General features: G+C 50.6%; 1 long non-coding RNA gene across 1 annotated transcript; it reads left to right on the forward strand.

The window, feature by feature from the left end:
* Positions 1-5,900: 5,900 nt before the first annotated feature.
* LOC145506744 (uncharacterized) lies at positions 5,901-7,269 on the forward strand. Its single transcript, XR_014054272.1, has 2 exons — positions 5,901-6,540; positions 7,030-7,269. It is a non-coding gene; the product is annotated as an uncharacterized LOC145506744 (long non-coding RNA).
* The last annotated feature ends 14,353 nt before the right edge of the window (positions 7,270-21,622 follow it).

Here is a 21,622-nt window from a genome sequence, read left to right on the forward strand (position 1 = left end):
GTCCCTGGGGTCGCAAACAGTCAGCCACGACTGAAACGACTGAGCAGACACGCACGCACATTATGATGACGACTCCTGCATCACCTTGCACATGCACTCACACACAGATACACATATAAATGCCCCACTCACCGTTATGCAAACACACATGCACCCTTACACAGTCACATATGTACACACATACATACAGCTCCACTCACATAAACACACCCTTTTCCCACCCTTACCAACTCACTGACACACACACACACACCACTCTGCCCCCTTCCCCAGTTTAGACAATTCCAGACATGCCTGTGAGATTTGAGTTTGTTTCCAGTGAGGAATAAGGTGATGGCTAATGACAAGCTTGAGGGAGTGGTGGCTGCTGGTCTTAGCTGTTTGTTGTTGCTATTGTTGTTGCACTGTGCATGAGGAGCCTTAGTTCCCTGACCAGGAATCGCTGCTGCAGTGGAAGCAGCATGGAATCTTTACCCCTGGACCTCCAGGAGAGTCCCAGCGGCTGTGGTTCTGTTGACGTGGTTTGTGTGACTGTTGTCCAGGCTGTGTTTGCACTTGTTTTCCATTCATTCAGTCATGCAAGATGTATTTCCACATTGACTGAATGCTTACTATGTGCCAGGCACAATTCTAGGTTCTGGGGATCTCAGTTGGGTTTTCCAAGAGGTTGGTCTTGAGATAAGGGCTTTAAAAGATAATTTTAAAAATGCTTTATGGAGATAACACACATTTAAAGGGAATGATTTGATGATTTTTAGTGTATGCACAGAGATGTGCAACCAACACCACAATCAATTTTAGAACATCTTCATCATCCCGTAAAGAAACCCTATACCCACCAGCAGTCATTCCCCATTTTCCTCCTCCCTGCTCCATGGCAGCCATGAATCTACTTTTTGTCTGTAGATTTACCTACCCTGGATATTTCATATAAATGGAATCATGCAGTGTGTGACTGACTTCTTTCACCTGACATAACATTTTGAAGGTTCACCCATATTGTAACATATGTAGGTTTTTCATTCTTTTTATGGTTAAATACTATTCCATTTTATACACTGGCTATACAACATCTGCCTGTCTATTCATCAGTTGATGGACAATTGTTTCTATTTTTTGGCTATTGCAAATTATGCTGCTATGAACATTTGTGTACAAATTTTTGTGTGGTCATATGTTTTCAGTTCTATTAAGTATATACCTAGAGGTAGAAGTGTTAGGTCATATGGTAACTCTGTGTTTAACATTTTGAGAAACTGCCAACCTGTTTTCTAAAGCAGCTGTACCATTTTACATCCCCACCAGCAATGCATGAGCGTTCCGACCTGAGATAAGATTTTATTTGGAAAGTGATCCCAGGAAACACCAGTAGGAAACATGGAAGGAAGAAAAAGAAGGGAAAGCAGCCAATAGAAGATCATTATCAAGCAAATTACCACTGAGAGTAATTGAAGCCTAAGGCCATTTCAAGTCAGTCTGGGAGTCAGTATAGAACTAGCACTAGTCATCCCACCTGAGGAGCGCAGTAGGGTGGGGGGGTGGAGGTGGGGTGGAGGAGCACTGATTCCTAACAGCCTTGGCTGAGTGCTCCTATGTGTGAATCTCCTGCCAATTCTCTTTTGCTTGATGCAGAAGCAAGCAAAGCAAGTGCAGCAAGAAAAATCTGTCAGACAAAGAAATGCAGATGCTGGTAGCTGAAGCCAAGCCTGCTGGTCAATGACTGTGGTAGGGAAGAGGAAGTGAGCCAGGGCATCAACAGCACCTGCTACCCTGGGTGGACCATGGTTCCTGCCCTCATGGAGATTACCCTTTAGTGAGAAATACAGACAAGTATAAATAGTGCATAGTCAGGTAGCACCATAAGGGAAATAAAGCAGGGGAAGGGGATGAAGGGAGATTAGGAGAGCTGTGTCAGCTCAGGGGGTCAGGGCAGCTTCTTGGAGGACATGAGGTTTAGCAGACACCTGAACAAAGCCAGGGACAGGCCATCTGAAGGCCAGTTAGGTGTCTGATGGAAGCAGCACAGGAATCTGGGCTCTGGGGTCAGTACACGCTCAAAGCCTGAGCAGGGAATACTGCTGGTGTCCTGGAGGGACTGCAAGAACTTCAGAGCGAAAAAGGCAGGGAGCAGTTGGGTCCCCCGGAAATGCAGCCGGGGGCCAAGCTGAGACAGCTTTGAATTTTGTCCTAGAGGTGAAACAGAGGCCACAGAATGGGTGAGAGCAGCGAAATTTCCTATCTCATTTATACTTTGGTTTCTTACTATCAAAGCCATTGGGTTCTAGAAGTATTGAAAATCCCTAACCCAACATTTAATGAGCCCATTAGGCTGCCAAACATGCTAACAGCTTGCTGCTGGGCATCCAACCCAGCCCCTAAACATTCACTAGTTCCATTTATTAGTGCCAGGCACTGGTCTAGGTGCTGAGTGTGCAGCAGTGAGCACCTGACCTAAGCTCTGCTCTCACCAAGCATATATTCTAACAAGCAAGTAACATAAATATGTTGAATATGTTCTACATACATAACTCATTAGAAAATGATCAAAGCTTTAGACTACAGAAAAATGAAGGGGACACATGGAGTACAGAGTGTGGGCTGGGGGATCGGGGCTTAGGTATTTCAAACAGAAGTGTCAGGATGACTCCGGAAAGGGCTGATAATACCAGGACAGCGCTCTCAGCCTGGCTGACTCTCCAGGGCATCGTCTCCACCTCCAGGGAACATACCTAGAAAACCTGCCACTGGACAGAGGGCATGGCTGGACGTCCGAGGAGGCAAAAGGGCCCCCAGGGTGGAGGACTGAGGTGTGCCCATCAGCTGGTCCAGCATACAGCCTGGGGGGAGGAGGGGCCAGCCTGGGGGCAGGGCAGAAGGGACTGAGTCTGCCCAGGCACAGGGGAATATTGATGAGCTTTCTGGCAAGAAGTGACGGAGCTGGTGGGGATGGTGTAATGAAGACAGATGATCCCAGGCCAGCCCTGCTCATCCTCCTGCTGGAGGAGGGGTGGTTACAACCGGGTGGGGGGCAGGGGTAGGAGAGCTCCCTGCTGCCCTGCGCTGTGGCTGGCAGCTGCCCACCCTCCCTCCTCCTGGCCACCTCCTGCCCACCCCCTCATCTTAGCCCTCCTTCCTCTTCTTCCTGCCCCCTTTGGGATGAGTCCCTTTCCCCTTCTCCACTCCTTTCTTCTCTCTTCCCCGTTTCTCCCTTGGCCCAACTCTCCGCAGCTCTCCCATCTCCCTTCTCTCTTTCTTTGCCCCCATCCACCCCCAGCCTCCCTGGCTGTGCCCCTGGGAACAGCGTGCACTCTCCTCTCTGGGGTTTCCTGTCCCCTGGAAGCTCTCTGAACAGCAGCCACCCCCTCTCCCCACTCCATCAGCAATTTCCTGAGTGCCCACTGTGTGTCAAGCCCTGGCCATGCTAGCCTGTAGGCCGTGGCTACAGCAGTTCCAGGGAAGAAAGGAGCAGATTTATTTTTGTGTGCGTCTCTGATTGTATCTCTCTTCCTTTCTTTCTCCCTTCCTTCCTTCCTCTCTTTCTTTTTCTTTTTTTCTTAAAGTGGAAAAATATGCATAACATAAAATTTATCATTACAGACCTTTAGTACATTCGCAAAATTGTGCAGCATCACCAGTATTTGGTTACGGAACATTTCATCACCCCAAAAAGACCCCATACTCATTAACAGTCTCTCACCCCTCCCCTCAGCCCCTGCCAACAATTAATGATTAATCTGCTTTCTGTGTCTACAGATTTGCAACTCTGGCATATCATATGAATGGAATTATACAATATGTGCCTTTTTCTGTCTGAATTCTCTTACTTAGCATGTTTTCAAGGTTAATCTGTGTTTCAGCATGTAGCAGTACATCATTTTTCTGGTTGCATTATATTCCACGATATGGTTATATCATTTGTTTACCTGCTTGTCTATCAGCTGATGGACAGTTGGATTGTTAGGCACTGAATTTTGAAACAGATACCCCCACACTGAACCCCACACCACTCTTACCTGTGTGGCATTAAGCAGCCATGTAATGTCTTTGAGTCTTGACAATTTCACCTGTAAAATGGAACTGTAAAAATTTAAATCTCTCATCCCCTTTCAGAGAATAAGAAAAATGAGCTGGTCCTCTAGGTTGAACAATTGGAAACTTGCCTCTCACATCTCTTTTCCTGAACCCACTATCCATTTGTTCTTGAATTTGGGATAAATGTTCAATAAAAAGATCTATTGCCGAGACCGAGTGGACTGACGTATACTTTTGTGTTCTCTGTCATTCATTCATTTCTCTGGTTTTAACATGCACTATTTTCTCAGATTTTAGTATCTTTGGGATCAAAGCACATCATATAACCAGTGGTTCTATAGTAATTGACTAAAGTGATTGTGTTTATTACAATCAATGGTCCAAGGTCTGTGTAGAATGCGAGGCAGAGGGTGGAGAATATCACTATGAACAATGAGACAAATTAAAAACTCACTCCCTAATGACTTATTTTTGATGGTGGGATCATGTGAGTTAACCCATATCCTGGTGTGTGAACTCCCAGCTAAATGTGTTCATTGAGGTGGAAATACTGATTTACTTCAGCTGACATAACATAGACATCATTGTAAAAGCCATGTGGGCACACTTTGCTGGCACAAAGGGCTCTGAAATGCATGGCCGTGGTGATGGGGTGGCAGAGTGGATGAGAAGATATGTGAATGGGCCTTGAGAGCTGAGACGCTTGATAGAAGTGAGAAGTGGGGTTATATCACACTCTCATTCCCCCAAAGAACTGCCTGCCCCACCTCTACCCCCTCCAACCATCTCCAACACAGGAGAAGCCACATACAGAGACTGTACATGTTTGCCTTCATTGAAATAGGCCAGACATTGTAATTATGTTCCCGAGCACAGAAGGCTCCCTCTGAAAGAAAGGACGGGGAGTGGATGGAAGTCAGTTAGACTAGGCATGCGAAATTCCTAAGTGGCTAGCTGAGCACCTCCATGGGAGAACACATCTTAGCTCCCTGGGGAAGGAAACTGTACCTGGTCGGACTCATCCCACTCAAGCTCTGCCTTCTCTAAGCTCTCAGAGCACATGTAAGCAGCCAGGACCTTAGCACTGATTGTTCCCAGGACTGTCTCCTCTATACAACTGGACGGTGATGAACCATTTGAGGATGGTGCCTTTTGTAGCTGCTATGTTTTCCCCATGGGTCCAGGGATACAGTAGGAATATAGAGAGGATTCATGAATCAGAGTAGTGGTTCTTGAAGTGTCCATCCAGGCCACCTGCATGAACTACCTCCTGCTGGAGCTGGTTACAAATGACATTGCCAGGTAGCCACCCAAGAGATTGTATTTCAGTAGGGAAGGTGGTTGGGGGCCATTAATCTGCATCTTAACAACGTTCCCAAGTAATCCTATGCTTAGTAAAGTCACTAATACCCTGAATATTCATTGGAAGGACTGGTGTTGAAGCTGCAGCTCCAATACTTAGGCCACCTGATGCGAAGAGTTGACTCATTAGAAAAGACCCTGATGCTGGGAAAGATTGAGGGTAGGAGGAGAAGGGGACAACAAGAGGATGAGATGGTTGGGTGGCATCACCGACTCAATGGACATGAGTTTGAGCAAACTCTGGGAGATGGTGAAGGACAGGGAAGCCTGGCATGCTGCAGTCCATGGGGTCACAAAGAGTTGGACATGACTGAGTGACTGAACAACACCAACAATCCTATGCTTAGTAAAGTTAAGAAACCACCCAAACCAAGGATCAGGCTAGGTGATCTGGTAGGCACTTTCCAATCTGACAGCCTGTGACATACATCTCCATTGTCTAAGCATTCCGTCTCCACCCACTTGTCACTATGAGCTTCCTGTGTGCCTCGCTCTTGGCCATGTAGGAGACTGAAGCTCAGTCAGGGCTTAGGGGAATAGCCAAAGAGCAGACTAGCATCACTGTCCCTGCTCCCAGCAGAACAGTAGGGAGGGGGGTCAAGGGTGAGATGGGGCTGTGGGCTGGGGATGGGGAGACAGCAGGGCAGGAAGGGCTGAGTGAGCAAACAGGAGGGGCGCTCAGACCCTGGCAGCCACTGGGTCACTGCTGGTGCCCTGCCCACCCAACCAGCCTGCTGGGAAGGAGGGACCATTGCTGCCTAGAAACGTCTCTGCTTTGATCACCAAGAGGGCTCACCAGGCCACGGAGAAGAATAGGCTGTTGAGGTCTAATAGAACTGATGTCAGAGGATGAGAAGCCAGCCTCCAGGCCTTTGGATGCCCTCATCTGCTCCCCAAAGCTAGTGTCTCTGGGCACACTGTTGGCAGGGAGACCCCTGTCCTTCGCCCACCAGCATGTCTCTGATAGTTCCCCTTTCCTGAGAGAAGCATACCCAGTGTTTCATAACCGCTCCTGTATTACATGTATTACCTCACTGATTCTTCATGCCACCCCTACTATTAATATTAAACCCCTTTCACAGATGAGAAAACTAAGTCAGTCATATATTGCAGAGCTGGCACAAGGTCACTTATTTTTTTCAGCTGGTGAGTGTTTCACCGCTCCCCTAGCATCCATCTGGGTCCCAGGTGTTCCCTTCTGGGTCCTGCAGAGCCCTGCCCTCCTTTCTCAGAGCAGAGGGCCTGGGTCTCAACTCCTGCAAGGGTGCTTCCAGGGCTCTCACCTCTCTGGCTCAAGACCCTGCCCTTCTGTTGATGCAGCCCCTTGGTGGGCTTTTCTGGAAACCTCATCACACTGGTGACTCAGTTTGAGTCTGTTGTCAGATGAAACCAGTCACTTGATGCTTTTTCTTCCTAACGCCCCCAACCTATTCTTACCAAATAAGAATGCTGTGCCCAGGGACAGGAGTTTACATTCATTCCTTTGAATGTTTTCACCTATACGATTTGTGGTTCTGTCTGCTGCATCCCCTATAGACAGACACACATGCACACACTCATCTCCTCCAGACAACAAGCACACATGTTGGGTAGTCCACTCCTTGACGACCTCTGTTTTCCACTTCTCTTTTGCAGAGTGGAGAAGCAGGGCTAGGCCGTGCTTCTTCCAGTGTTCTTCTGGTCACTCCACATACTCAGACAAGACAGCTCCATGCCCAAGACGGGAGGCTCTGCGTCAGAATCCCAGCCTGAGCGCTTGGCAATGTGACCCTAGAAAATTAATTTAGCCTCTGTGCCTCAGCATTCTTCCCTGTAAAATGGGGATAAGTATATTAGTTGGGGGATTAAATGTGATGTGTGTACATGTGTGCTAAATCGCTTCAGTTGTGTCTGACTCCCTGTGAGCCCATGGACTGTAGCCTTCCAGGCCGCTCTGTCCATGGGATTCTCCAGGCAAGAACACTGGAGTGGCCAGTGTTGCCATGCCCTCCTCCAGGGGGTCTTTCCTGACCCAGGGATCAAACCATGTCTCTTATGCCTCCTGCACTGACAGGCGGGCTCTTCACTATCACCACCTAGTAACTGGTTAATAAACGTCTCCTCTCCCTCCTAGCTTCCTCTGGTCTCTCTGGGTCCACTAATCTGCTTTTTTGCCCTGACCCCTCCCACATCTGCTTGATCATGCTTACCCTTGGTTACAAAGTGGAACCCAGAATGTCTGTGATGAAAGGGCCTCAGATGCAGTCTAATCCAACCCTTTTGTTGTTCAGATGAAAAAACCACAGTCCCTCCTCCCATTTCTCTGTTGCTTCATTTTGTTCCAAAGTGGTTGTATTTCCAGCACTCCAGTCATCACCTTTTCTCTCTCCAGCTCACGGAGCAATCAGATAGGACTGCTTTTTGCCAGTGCAATCAGTGAGCTCCCAGCCTCCAGCTTGCTGGATTTATGGCTCTCTGCTGCCTCGCGGGGTCCTCAGGGATCTGTGTGGCTCAGGAGTTATGGGCGCACAGAGACGGTTCCCTGCACTTGGCCCAACTTGTCAGTCACCTCCCAGGATGGGTTGCTTGGAATAAAGAAAATAAAATATCAGGGCCAATGTGCTGACTACGTTTTTATGCTCCCCATTCAAATCCAAAATTTTCCCCATGGGGCCTGCTGGAAACTATTCAGAGGGAAAAGGCGGAGATCTTCTAGGATCAGCCAGGGAAGGAGGCCTCCCAGGAGGGTGCAGCGTGTCCAGCGGCTGGATGACGGGTCTGCGCCTATGTAAGCCGGACGCTGCAGTCACAGAGGGTGGCCAGGGAGAGACTCCAATTTCTTTGAAATCTCCGTTAATCCTTTCAAACCAAAGTTAATAGCAACCAGCTTCAACTCAACTCCTAAACCCCACCCTCCAACCCCAAAATCCCTTTCAGCCCAGTCAAATGCCTCTGCCAGAGGGAGTGAGTGGCAGCCCGCGTGCATATACAGGGCAGTTTTGTAATAGTGGGATTGGACGGTGTGGGAGCTAGCTTCCTTCCCAAGCGATGAGAAAAATACAATAATTTCTTAAGATAAAGGACATTCTAACACTGAAGGAGAGAAACAGAGAGGACAAAATGTCAGACTGAAGGACTATCCTTTAGACTGAATCAATTTGGCTTTATTACAAAGATACGCGATTGTCTTTATGTTTGCTCCTTGTAGTAGAGCAAGAAGCTCTGGGTCCGGATTCAGAGATTTGGGATTTCATTTGGGGCCTGCCACTGGGCAGACTGTGACTTTGGGTAAATTAACGGGCACACTTGAACATCAGTGAACTTGCCTTCCCAGATGGCGCTAGTGGTAAAGAACCAGCCTGACAATGCAGGAGATATAAGAGATGCGGGTTCAGTCCCTGGGTTGGGAAGATCCCCTGGAGGCGGGCATGGCAACCCACTCCAGCATTCTTGCCTGGAGAATCCCGTGGACAGAGGAGCCTGGAGGGCTGCAGTCCATGGGGCCACAGAGTCGGACACTGGATGACTCAGCACAGCACACGCGGTCTTGCCTTCGGTATCTTCACCCGCCGAACAGGAACGATAACATTTACCTCGTGGTGGGCAGCGGGAAAGGAGTCGGGAAAGGAGTGAGACATCTACTGAGCAGCAGTGAAGAGGTATGTGACACAGGGTGTTGTCTGATTCTCAGGACAACCTAACAAGGCTGGGGTCATCACGACCACTTTACAGATGAGCAAACTGAGACTCTTGGATTAAGTAATCTGTCTCCAGCCCTCACAGACCCAGGGCTGGCACCCACATCTGCCTGAATGCAAAGCCACATTCTTTTCAGAGGGCAGGCAGGAAAGGGTAGGTAGAGGCTGGAGTTCCTGCTCTAGGCCTCATACTCCACAGAGATGAGGAGGCAGAGACATGTCAGGAAAAGTGGAGGTTTGGCAAAGCTTCTTTGGCTAGAGGGTATGTGCCCAGCCTCATAGAACATGTTGCTAAGACATTGGTCAGGAGCTCCTTGTCTCTGTAATATGCTCCTTGGGGGGACAGTCACTGTCCAATTCATGGAAAAGGAATAGATTTTGTTTTTCATTCATCACCGAATACCTAGATCTTAGTACAGTGGCTGGCATACAATGGTACATTTATTTAATAATACAGATCACCTACTCTGCACTGGCTCTGTTGTAGGTTCTGGGGTTTCAGCAGTGACAAAAGCAGATTAGACTCCTGCCCTTCTGACAATTGCAGTCTAACAGGAGAATCAGCTAGAAAACACAGAAACCAGCAAATAAAACAGTTCTGAATTTAAAGACACAGTTAAGGGAGAGATAGTGTCTGTTGCAGTGGGGGATTTTTCTCAAGAGGTTAACATCTGAAATCTGACTGGAATGAGGGAAAAAGCTCTTCGTTGACAAGACTGGGGGAGAGGTGTTTCAGACAACGGGAACAGCAAGTGCAAAACCCTGAGGCAGGAACAAGCTCAGAATGTTAGAGGGAGACAGAAGGAGGCAAGTGTGGGGGAGAGTTGTAGGAAAGGAGAGAAGAGGGGGTCAGATCATATAAACCCCCATAAGCCAAGCTAAGAAGCTTGGGTTTTATTCTAATTCCAATAAGAAGTCTTTGGAAGGTTTTAAGCAGTGGGAGGGATGTGATCTGATTTACGCATTAAAACAATCACTCTAGTGTTTAGATGGAAGTAGACTTGGGTGGGAAGGAGGACTGGAAGCAGGCAGAAGGCTGGTGCAGTGGTCCAAGGAAAAGGGTGAACCCAGCCCCTGACCAATCTCTCACGGGACTAGAGTGCTAACAAGGGAGACAGGAGAGGGTACTGGGTTTGTGCACTGGATCTTGCTGATGGATTAGATGCACAGGGTGAGGAAAAGACAGGAATCAAAGATATTCTCTAGGCTTTTGGACAGAGATGATGGTACTGTTAACTGAGATGGGAAAAATGGAGGAGGAACAGGTTGGAGACAAGAGGTATAGAAATCAAGAATTTCATTGTGGACTGTTAAATTTGAGATATCTAATGGATATCTGTTATGATTTGAATTGTGTTTCTCCCCAAAAGATATGTTGAAATCCTAATCCCTATTGCCCACGATCTTATTTGGAAAAAGCGTCTTTGCAGATATAAGTTAAGAGGAAATCACTGGGATAGCCCTAATATAGCTAGTGTTCTTTTAAGAAGAGAAAACTGGGGGACAAACAAGCACAGAGGAAAACACCATGTAAAGACACAGATTCAGAAGGAACATGGCCATGTGATGATGGAGGCAGAGACTGGAGTGGTGCTGTTACTAGGGGGGCTGCTAGAAATAAAAAATGACAAGGAAGCACCCTCCCCTTAGAGGACTCCAAGGAAGCAGGGCCCTGCTGACACCTTGACCTTGGACTTCCAGACTCCAGAGCTGTGAGAAAATAAAATTCTGTTATTTAAGCCAACCAGTCTGTGGTACTTTCTTAGAGCAGCCCTAGGAAATTAACATAGCATCTAAGCGGAGAGGTCAAGTGAGCATCTGGATATGCAGACCTGGAGCTCAGGGGAGAGGTTGTGTTTTCAGAGTCATAGGTCTAGATGAGTTTGCCTTGAGCGTGAATGAGAGAGAGTTGACAAAAAGGAGGCTTCTGAGAGATGAGAGAGTGGCCAGTGGGGTGGGGTAGGGGGAATGCAGAGGTGTTTCAAGGAAGAAGAGAGTGTTTCAAGGAGGAGAGCCTGGTCATTTGTGTCAAAGACTGATGATAGAGCAAGTCAGACAGCTTTGTTTGTACTTCGGACTTGGTAAGAGAGAGGCTGAAAAAAATAATAAACAAAGGAGGCTGCATATGACCTTGACAAGAGAAATGTCAGCAGGTGGTGGAGACAGAAGCCGAGCTGGAGTGAGCTGACCAGAGGATGTAAGTTTAAGGGTCTAGAGTAATTACAGAGAACTGTTTTGAATTTTGCTATGAAATAACAAATAAATGGGCCTTTCCTGAAAAAAGGTATAGGGCTCAAGGGAAGGTTTTCTTTTAAGGCAGGCATTATTAAGACATGTTCTTGTGTTAGTGAGTGTGATCTAAGAGGAGAATGGTTCAGAAGAGAGATGGGGTAACTGCTAGGAGCAGAGTCCTGGCAGGAGTGGAGGGGCCAGTGCAATCAGGAGGGAACTGGCCCTGGATGAAAATAGAGCTTCCCCTCTGTTCTAACTGCAGGGATGGCAGAAAACAGAGCAGAGGTCATGCCGAGGGTTGGCAGATTTGGTGGTGGGCAGATGAAGTACTTCTCATTTGTTTGCATTTCCTTGTATTTATTATATTAGTGAATATATTATATATAGGATATATATATAGGAGAGGGGAAAGAGGAAGTATGAAACAGTCCTTTGAGAGGAAGCGAAAACGAACACACCTTGGAAATGTATAAGGTGCCTAGACAGAGTTGAGTGCTCTTTTAAGACTTAAAAGTCCTAAGTTTCAGGGCTTCCCTGGGGCCCAGTGGTTAAGACTTCACCTTCCAAGGCAGGACGAGCGGGTTCGATCCTTGGTCAGGGAGCTCAGATCCCTCATGACTTGTGGCCAAAAAAAACCAAAAAACATAAAACACAAGTGGTATTGTAAGAAATTCAACAAAAACTAAAAAAAATTAAGTGCTAAGTTACCGCTGAGACCAGTCAACAGGCCTGGTTGTGCGATTTTCTTCAGTAATGTTCAACTGCTTGGGTACAGGAGAGGGTGGGTGGCTAGCTGAGTTTAACCCGAGTTTTGGAGTTCGGCGAGTTCCCGAATGGAGAGAGGCAAGGAAAATGAGGGTGTTTCTAAGAGACAGATCACAGTAATGAACCTTGGAATTTAAGCTGGATAAGGAAGAAGTGGTCACATGTAGAGCATGGTGTACAATAAAAACTTATTTGGTGGACTAGGTCTCTATGACATCAAAGAATAGTTGGAATGGGGGTTCCACAAAAAAGTTAATTGGAAGGAGAGGAGGCATCAGAGACTGAGATGCCTGAAATGAGATTATTGGAGGTGCAGACATTGGTGAGAGCAACATTTAGGTATGATGGTATAAGCGGATGGAGAAGATAGCAAAAACGTAGCAAGGGATGGGGTCTAACCCCTTTCATTATCAAAGATGCTGGAGTTTTTGCAGGAGGAAGAAGTAGCTTGGAACCACCTCCTTTGACCCTGAGATGTGTGAGGTGCAAGAGAAAAAAAACACCCTTCGCTGTTATCTTTTCCCTTCATCCTTGCCTGTAGGCGGCGCTGTGGAGGAGGTAGTATCTTCAGAGACGTGCAGGTGTCAGTAAAGCAAGACAGTGAAGGGAATGCTCAGGGATGGGTTTCAGGATAGAGGGGCTTTGGCTGGTGACAGATTGAGCTCCAGGGGATGCAGGCGAAAGGCTGGGGAGAGTGGAAAGAGGTGGGAGATGGGATTCAATTCATAGTTATACAGAGTGGTTTGCGGATTCTGGTCTCTGGGATTATGGATAATGCGGGAAGTGAGAACTTGTGATAGGAGGCATGACGGGGTGTGTTCTGGCCGTGTCATCATCAGTTAAAGCCACATACAGTCCAGAGTATTTAGCTGGCAAGTATGAAAGAAAAGGATGAATGAAACAAGTTCTTGTATCCTTGAGATGTCCAGTGCCCTGCCAGAAACATGGCATATTCATTGATTAAAACTGCATGTATTTGATGCTCTGGTGACTGTAACAGGAGAGGGTCATAATCCAGAGCATTGTATACAATAGGTGCTCACAATCCTGCAGATAGTGATGCTCTCTTACTACCTTTGATTGCTTAATATGGAAATAGTTTGCATTTTAGCCCTTCTGATGAAAGTTCGTTCCTGCATTTGAGACTGACCAGGGGCTAGAGTGCGGTTGTGTTCTGCCTTAACTGGCAAGGTGTGGACAGCTGAGGCAAAGGTGGGGATAGGAAGGTGATCTGTCCAAGGTTGGAGCTGCAAGACACCCCTGTCCCCAACCTCTGCCCCAGACTAAAACCCAGCACCCTCCTTGCAGGTCCTGCTCTGGAGACACAGAGCAGGTGCATTCTTTTGTCAGAGTGAAGACAGCCACTCCTGCCCTGGGTCTTTGGCATTCCTTCCTTTTTCCTGTAGCTGCTTTTCCCCCAGAATAAATAATTTCTATTTTTTTAACTCTTATTTTTTCTAGCCTTTCAGATTTTGTTTGCCTCCTCTTTGCTTCATTGAGGCCAGGGCTCAGTCTCTGTCTTTTCTTCCCCAGAATAATGCTTCCCTCCTGTCCCAACCCCTCCCCCACGCCACTAGCTATGAGTCCAGATCTTTCTCTAAGAGGCCTCTAACGTTCCCGCTGATGTTATGCTACAGTGTCTGAGGTGACCTGGCCTGGTCCCTGTGTGGCTGAGAGAGTGCCCCTTTGTGCTGGCTGATGAAAGGCTGCCCTGTCCTTTCCAGGACCTCAATACCGGGAAGGTAACAGGAGAAAGCCCACTCCCCTCCTTAGGCTCTGCACCTGCTGCTCTCAACTTTCCTCGGGGGCCACAGGGTGCCCGGGCAGGTACCTCGCTCACTAAGCCTTAGAAGAGCAACTCTAAGAAGCAGGTCCAGGAGTCCTTCCTGCCCTGTCCTCTCCAGACAGAATGGGGCCTACAGAGAGGCTGCCCAGACCCCACGGCCTTTCCTCCCCATCACCCCTGCTCCATCCCCATCCAGATCCTGTTTCTTGCAGGGATTTGGTCTTTCAGTAGAACAATGAGCCTGCTGGGAGGCTGTTCCCCTCTGTGACTGAGAGTTTGAACTACAGAATTTCTGGGCTGGAAAATATCTCATTCTGTTAGACATCCTTGCCTTTGGCTGTAGACAGAACAGCGTGCAAACCTTCAGACCAGAGTCACTTTCTGAAAGAGACTCTGTGACTTTCCTTGGTAACACATCCTGGTGCTTCAAACTGCAATAATCAGTTCAGTTCAACCAGTGTGTACAGAGTGACTTTTTAAATTGTCATTGTTATATGGCTTCACCTATTATCTCATTAAGTTATTTCATTACTCATTCAGGACAGGTAATACCCATACAGGATACAATATCAGAACTACTGGAGGTTAAACCATGAAAAGTGAATTTCTCTACTTACTCCTGTGCCCCACCCACTCAGATCCCCTTCCAAGAACCGACTGTTACCTTGTCTCATATATTTTCCTGTAGCTGTTTCACACACATATAGTCTCACTTCACGTTCACGACAGCCTTCTCAGGTGGGTACTGTGAATCCCCTTTGGTTCAGAAAGGCCAGGTAAAGTGCACAAAGTGTGTTAGTAGCAGTAGCAATTCCACTTGAGTTACGTGTAATTCCAAAGCTCACACAGCTTCTGTCCTAACAGGTTTCCATTCAGTCAGCTCACCCTTCCCTTCCCTTCCACATTCACTCAGCAGGGTTGGCTCGAGAGCCCTGATGTGCAGGGCCCTGTCCTAGGTGCTGAAGACTCTCACAGACGCCGGGGTTCACTTTGGCTTCTACACTCACCCGGCCCATGGAGCAGCTGGGGAGGTAGAAATTTCACAAACACTGCTTGGCCACAGGATTTGTATATGGCACTTAAGCAGGCCACTCTCTCTTTCTGACTCTCAGTTTCCCTATCTGTCTGATGGGGATAAGCTTAACCATCTGATGAACTTGACTCAAGGGGCTGTTGTCAGAATCTAGGGATAATAAATGCAGAAGTTCTTGGGACGCATACAATCCCAGCACATGGGAAGGAGTCCAGGGTGTTCCTATGGACAGCTTCCCTGTGTGAGGGCCAAGGGTCACTGACTTGTGAGTCAACAGCACAGTACAAGGAGCTGGGATGTGATAAACTGAAACAGGGTTACCATCATGGTGCTCTTTATCTCAGGGTTGTCTTTAGCATGCAGAGTAGGTTGCAACTGACTGTGACTAGAAGTAAAACATGGGCAGCATGTGGGGTTAGCCTAGAATGAAAAAGAACAACACACAAGTGAGTCTCTTCCAAAACATTAGCCTGTAGGCTCTGAGGCTTCCCAGGCCCACCCCCCTCTCTGCATGGTGGACATTCCTTGCCTTCGAGGGCATGTTACCAGCAGATCAAGGGCCTTCCTACAAGTTCCTTCTGCCAGGACTCTCTGGGTGCCCCTCCCAGCCCATCTTCACCTGGCTATCCCCTTTTCATCCTTCAGGCCTCTGCTTAGATCTCATTTCCTCAGAGAAGCTTTTTTCCCCTGGAATCCCCAGCATAGATTAGGAGCCCCTGCTATTCACCAACACCCCCCCCCCCATGTCTCCTGATTAGCTCATATCACCAGTCAGTAACCATCTTGTGCACCAGACGGTCAGCTCCAGGGGAATGGGCGCCAAGCCCATCGGTTTGCCTGTGTATCCCCAATGCCCAGCACAGAGCTTAAGACATGCTGAAGTATTTGTTGAACGAACATCTGAAGTTAGTCCCTCCTACCTTTGGGTTCAAACCTTGTCTCTACCTTGTTATAGCACTTCTCACACAGTTGGAGTTTTATTTTTTTAACACAACGGTCTCATCTGAATCTTCTCCCTTGATATTCCTGGTGCCCAGCCGGCATCATGGCACAGGGGTGCTCCTGCACACTGACTGCTTGCTAAAGGAATAAAGGAGGTAATTCCTGGCAAGGAGCTGCTCTGAACCGCAGGGTATTTCCTTTGCAGACAGTTAAGGAGCTGTCTTCTTAGGTGGGCCCAGGAAATGGGGAACAGGATTAGGGGGGAGCTGATGGGACTGGAGAGAGAGGAAAGCAGAGAGCCCGAGTGCCATCTCCCCGCGGTTACTGCTGCGGCGTGGAGGACAGGAGATGGCCCCGAGGGAGGAGCCCTGGCCCCCGAAGGGATTCTATCCGAGGGATCTCGAAGCCCCGTCTCTCATTGGGGTGGGCCTGGTTCAGGGGACCGACCCCGGCTGCCCTGCCGGTCTCGTTCTGGCGGGGGAGGTGGAAAGAGCGAGGGCGGGGTGTGGGGTGAGGGTGACTGAGACCGCCGCCCTCTGGGCTTCTCCCCCGCCCCTCAGTCCCCGAGACACCAGCCAGAGCTGGGATGAGATGGGGGTGGCTCGAGCCGGGCGGCGGGGAAAGGGAGGCGCGCCCATCCGGCCAGTGTCCTCCGGCGGCTGGAGCCAAGGCCCCAGGCTCTCGGCCCCCACGACGCAGGGCGAGCCGGGGCTGTGCGATGAATGCAAAGAGCCAGGCAAGCGCCCAGCGCCGCGCAGCCGACGGCGTCCTCGGCCGCAGCCCAATGAAAAGAGAGCAGATAATTTATTCTCTAATCCTGGTCCGGGTGCCGGGCGCTGGCGAGTGGCGGCGGCTGAGGGGGGGGGTCCTCTCCTCCGCGGCCGCCCCCTCCCCGTCCCCGCCGGCGCCCGGCGCGCACACACACATTTCCTGACAATTAGCGAGCACACCTTGGCCGCGCGGCCTCTGGCGGAGCCGCAGCTTTTGTCTCCCGCCCGCCCGGCTGCGAGGCGCGGGCGCCCGAGCGCGAAGTTGCGGACCCGCCGCCCCGGAATGCCGGACGCCGGCTGCGGTCGTGGGGAGCGGAGGGCAGGGTTGGGGGCCCGGCGCGCCGGCCCCGGGGCTGGGGGGCTGCCCCAGAGAGGAGAAGAGACAGGAAAAAGTAAGGCAGCGCTGCCCCCTCTTCCTTTGTTATAACCCTGAGTGTGAGCGCGCGCGGGAGTGCCTGTGCGCGAGTGTGTGCGTGCCGATATGCGCGCGCGTGTGAAAACGCATGCCTGCGTGTGCGGGTCGGGGCCGGCCGGGGGCGGCGGGGCCCGAGGGCGCCGGACGGCCTTGCGGGGAGGGAAGTTGCACCGCGTCCCGGGTCTTTCTCGCTCTGCCTCGAACTCGGGCAAGCGAGCAGGTAGCCGTCCCGCTCTCGCTGGCTTCTCGAAGGACTGAGCGCAGAGTTTGTTCACAGACGAGCGCTGCGCGGGGGGAGCAGGGGCGCGCCGGCCTGAGCCTGGCCTGCGGGTGCTGGACAAGTGGAATCTCCTACAGAGGATCTGCCCTGACCGCAGGGGGCGCACCTGGGGGGGGGTCTCCGGGCTTCGAGCGCGGCGCCGACGCCGCCACGGGTCCTCCCCGCCCAGGGGAGGGAGCTCACCATGGCCCCTGCCAGCCCGGGAAGGGGCGCGGCTGCGGGGGCGGCTGGTGGGGCTGCGGGAGGGCATGGGAGGCGGCGAGACTAGTCTGTCTAAATGCCAATTCCCCGAAGTTCAGCGCATCGGTTGTCATTTCATACGTTAATGCATATTTATGCTGCGCCGGAATAGGCTTCATAATTAACTCCCGGAGCATCCGCAGAGGTTAAAGGGACCCCGAAGATTTGTGCATTGATTGGGTACCACGGCGGTGTGAGTGTGTGTGTGTGTGTGTGTGTGTGTGTGTGTGTGTGTGTATGTGTATGCGCGGGTTCGTGTGTGCGTGCGCCCCGTGCGAACCCATTGAGAAGAATAATTATTTTTCTCCACTGGAAGCTACAGCAGAGAATAAGACAAGGAGTGAAGAGAGAGAGAGAGAGAGAGGAGGGGGAGAGAGAGAGAGAGAGAGAGAGAGACAAAGGAAGTGAGTGCGAGAGAGGACACGGCTTAGCATCCGAACTGTGAGTACTGAGCGAAAACAAATAGGCAGAAAGTGCTGTAAACCCCTGGGCCGGGTTGAGGGCCAAGAGGCTGAGGAGGACCCTCTTCTTGGCCAGGGATGCGGGGGGAGGGGGGGGGTTGGCTGAGCGATGAGGGCTTCTTGAGCTTTGGGCGGACCCCGGGTTGCGGGTTCAGGCACTCACTCACCTGAAAGCCGGTGCTGACCAGCCTCGGGCTGCGTCAACCTGCCGCCCCGGGTCCGCCGAAGGGAAGCCCCCCACTCCGCCCTCATTGTCTTTGTTCCCTTTAAAGGATTTTGCTGCCGGTGGAATTCAGTGGGGAATGTGAGAGGGAGCTGGAGCCCCGGTTCTGGAGGGAGACGAGTCTCCCTCTCCCGGCTGGGAAAGACCCGGGGTGCCTCCGCGCTTTGCTTTCCCCTCGCTGTAGGGGAGGATGGAGGAAGGGGCTGTGAACAAGGCCAGGATCAGGACTTTGTGACCCCGGTGCATTTGTGTGGCGCTAAGAGAGGAAAAGCAGAGGTGTCCGGAACTCGGGGGCAGAAGTCCTCAAGAGCCAGCTCGGTAGGCTGGAGAGGCCATTTCCTTGGGCAAAACCACCAACTCTTGGCCCTGGATCCTTCTGCCTTGGTCCTCAACCTCGCATCCCAAGAGGAGCAGGAACGCTGGCCTGGGTGGGGCCGGGGGAGGCAGCGACGCAGGGGAGAGCGGCTCCCTTTCCTGAGAGAGGATCCGCGACGGGGTGCTCCTGGGAACCCGGCTCGCCCCCCAGCCCGGACCTCTGCCAGACTGGTCAGGAGAGGGCGCCTGGGGGCCGGAGGGAGAACCCTCCCTTCCTGACGGACATTCCATAGCCTTCTTTCGAAGCTCTAGTATCCTGCTCTTCTCTCAACCCTCGTTAGCAGATTCTTCTTCAGGTTTGAATTTACTTTTTCCTGGTGGTTTTTCAATGTATCATCTGCCAGTGAACAACTTAGCCTAACATAAACAAGCCTCTAAGAAGCTGACTTTAGAGAGAAATTTGGCTCATTTGAGTCTGAGACCAGAGCCCGAGGACTAGCGAACTCTGAAATGATTGTCATTTAAGAAGCCCCTTTGGGGAGTAGTTTTGGTGGCCTGCAAACCCTGTTTCCAGCCTCCAGGAGGACCCAGCTGGGGCTTGGGGCTGGGAACAGCTCTGTCACTCATTTCCACCTTCCCATCACCCCACGGGGCCTGTCACAGGAGAGGGAGGAGGAGCTCCCTTACACACACACACACACACACACACACACACCACACACACACCAGGCAGAACTTCCTCCAGGTGGTGCTGGGCACCCTCTGAGACTCAGAACAGCTCACCCTGCCCATACACCTGAACACACACACACAGAATATCCAGCTGAGGCCACTCTCCTAAAGGTATGAAGGGGCAGAATGGACCATCAAATGGGGGGAAGGGTCAAGCTCAGTTTAACCCCCAAAAGGTAGTGTGAGGACTCTGCGTGGTGGGGAAGAGCAGGGGCAGGGCGGTAGGACTGAATGCAGTCATACGCATACGTACCCAGGCCTGTCTTGCCACTGGACTGCCTGCTTGGTGGCTGTGCCTTGGTGAGTGCTGGCTCCCTGGGCCCAGCACAGTGCCTGCCCCTCTTCTGTGCTTGGTGCATGTTTGCTAAACGACAGGCTGCTCACAAACCTCCTTCCATCCTTTCTCTCTGCCTGCCTCCTTCTCTGAGAGGTAGTCCACTGCGGGTTTTTTTTTTTTAATTTTTTTAATTTATTTTAGTTGGGGGCTAATTACTTTACAATATTGTAGTGGGTTTTGCCATACATTGACATGAATCAGCCATGGGTTTACATATGTTCCCCATCCTGAACCCCCCTCCCACCTCCCTCCCTCCACTGCGGTTTGAAAGAGCCTAGCCGTGTTGTTCTTTAGGTTGGACCACCATTGCCTTACGTGAGTTGAGGAAGGCGAGGAAGGAAAGGAGTCAGGGGAGAATAGGCCCTGGAACCTTTTGACATTCACCAACTGCTCAGGTAGAAGTGCCTGTGAGTTTGCCAATGACCTATTATTGTATTTTTCTTGAACAGCGTTCTCTCTCTCACAAGTCCAGCCCTGGAGCTTATTAAAGATCAGATACAGGAGCCAGAGGTGTCAAGCCTGTAGGAACCACCCCTGCCCCCCAGCTTCTGCCTGTATTCTCTACTTCCCTAATTTCACTGTGCTTTTATCGCCTGAGGCTGTCACCAGGTCTGGCTTCTCCTTGCCTGAGAGCCCAGGGACCCTGCCATCAGGCAAGGAGCTTCCTGTCTTTGTCTGAGAAGGCTCAGAACTGGGGCTCCTGAGACAACTAGAGGAAGCCTTTGGGAAAAAGAAAATTCATGCCTGACCTCTCTGCTTTCTTGCTCAGTGGAGCAGTACCCCTCTACCCCCCACCCTTGGGCAGGGTCTCCCAAGTCAGTGACTGAGCGGAACCGAGCTGGTCACACTTTGAAGTAGAGACGGAGCTGGAAAAGAGGAAATTTGAGCCATGGGGAAAGCTGGGGTAATAATAGGATGGCCATGCTGCTCTAGTAGCAAGCATGCCGCTTGGCTGGCTCAGGTCTGGAGGACAATGTACAGGAGACTGCCAGGTCCATCTGGGTCAGTTCTGGTTCAGGACTGCAACAGTCCAATTGCAGCTCCAAATCTGGAGGCCTGTTTGGGACAGAGGCAGTAGAATCAAATCCCTAAGCATTCTCTGAAGTACTTTGACCCTCCTTCCCCTGTGGTGGGTGGAGTTCCCCACCCACAACCTGCTCCAGTACAAGGACCCTCCTCCCAGAGAATACAGGCAGGAGGGAGCATCACACACACACTACGCCTGAACCATGGGACAACCTAGATCTCTTGCCCTTGCTTCCAATCTTCTTCCTTCATTCAACAAATCCGTACCGATATCATTCAGCCAACATCCTTATCGTGAATATGCTTCCAGTGAACTCTTCTCCAAGTGGGAGTGACCACCTCCTGTTCAGTACCATCCATCAGACTTCCTAACATCCCAGTTTGTTGCCACCATGGGCAAAGAGGCAAGGCTGCTTGGATCCAAACCGCCCCCCACCCCCAAAGTACAAAAGTCTAAGAAAAGTTAGAAGTCAGAATTGATGGGAAGTAAGTTTGCTCTAACTTACTTCCAGGTGCAAATATTCCTTCCACACTAGTGTACTGTTTCTGAGTGCCTGCTGTGCGCCTGGTTTGAGAAGTGGTTCTGCACCCTGTTTTTGGCTCCCTCTGGTGGCAGGCAGCACACTGGCCCCACTGGAGTTCTAGTTTTCTGGTCGTTTCTCTGGCTGAGCCCAGTCTCCGTCCCAACCCCCTTACTTTCAGCTCAACTGGAACCGTCTCCAGCTCCGTGGCCCAGTGCAGGCTGAGGTTAAGTGTTGCTGTGTGCTCTTGAAGGGAATGGTGGGACTGGGGGCTCCCAGAAAAGGAGCTGCTGCAGCCTGTTCGCCAGTGAAACAGGCTTCAGTTTCCAGGCTGGACGTCTGTTCTGCAGCATGTGTGGGCACCAAGGAACTCATTACTGGAGAGGGGATGGCACACCTGCAGGACTCTCAGGATGTCTGCACTCTGGTCAGTCAGATGACCCTGAGGGGCAGGGCAGGAGGTCAGGAATACC

Source organism: Giraffa tippelskirchi, chromosome 5 (genome assembly GCF_054371585.1).
Source record: "Giraffa tippelskirchi isolate mGirTip1 chromosome 5, T2T-mGirTip1v1.2.pri, whole genome shotgun sequence".
Classification (NCBI taxonomy): Eukaryota; Metazoa; Chordata; class Mammalia; order Artiodactyla; family Giraffidae; genus Giraffa; species Giraffa tippelskirchi.